Raw genomic sequence first — 992 nt, 5'->3', positions numbered from 1 at the left:
TATTAGTCCCCAACATTAATTCGTGCTCAAAAGCTCATTTGCTTTAATTAGGCTGACATTCAGTTCAAAGAGGTATTCTACCTTGACACGATAAAAACCCGAATGCCCACTTCAGGGTTCGTCCAGGCATGCGCTGTCCCCTTCTAGTAAATTAAGGAACAGATATACGCTGTCTTGAATACTGGTCCAAACGAATCGCTCGGAAAGTCCTGCTCAGCTCATCTTATTTGAGGATATTATAACAGAGTGGTTGATCGATTTCATATAAAAGATATTTTAGTTCCTAGGTCAGTTTCCTACTGCAGGTAGCAGATCACTGGTTATAATGTTTTACACTGTGACACTGTTGACATCCCTGCATTGAGTATCAGAGGCTTTCATGTTGGTACTAACTACTTATGCTCCGGAGCACCTTTTATTTGACTGATTGTGGGTTTGGGGTGTGTAGGGATTTATGCTAAAACAGCCACTGCGCCTCGTCTTCTGTCACTTACTGACAGTTCTGTTATTCAGTGTTTGCTGTACATGCCCTCAAAAAGATCGAGAGCTTGATTTCTGACGGCGAAAACATTGGCAGCCTCGGCTGATCATTTTCATTTTCACAGAGGCAGAGTGACGGTTTCAAGTCTTGATTTTGGCTAGTGTTTTGAAGCTTTCACAATACTCTTCAGTCCTTCGTTATGAACTGAGCATTAAGTAACTGGGTCTTTCAGTTGTTCCTAGCTGGAGAACTCAAGTTGCATGTAGATGTTCAGATATTCTGTCATATATCAGGTACAGGGTGAGCTATATGTGTAAGAATACTCTAGCGTTCGTGCTAACATGGTCTTTTATCAGACCAAAACATGATATTCAACAATCAACAGAGATATACACAGCAACTGATCCAATAGAAAGTGTGTTGTTCGCACTACACGATCGATCCGGAAAAATCAGTAACGTCTCTAACTCTAGCTTCATCATAAACATGGTCTATCGTCTCGGAACCCCGA

This window comes from Opisthorchis viverrini, assembly GCF_000715545.1.
Source record: "Opisthorchis viverrini unplaced genomic scaffold opera_v5_104, whole genome shotgun sequence".
Classification (NCBI taxonomy): Eukaryota; Metazoa; Platyhelminthes; class Trematoda; order Opisthorchiida; family Opisthorchiidae; genus Opisthorchis; species Opisthorchis viverrini.
Note: the sequence above shows the minus strand (reverse complement) of the source record.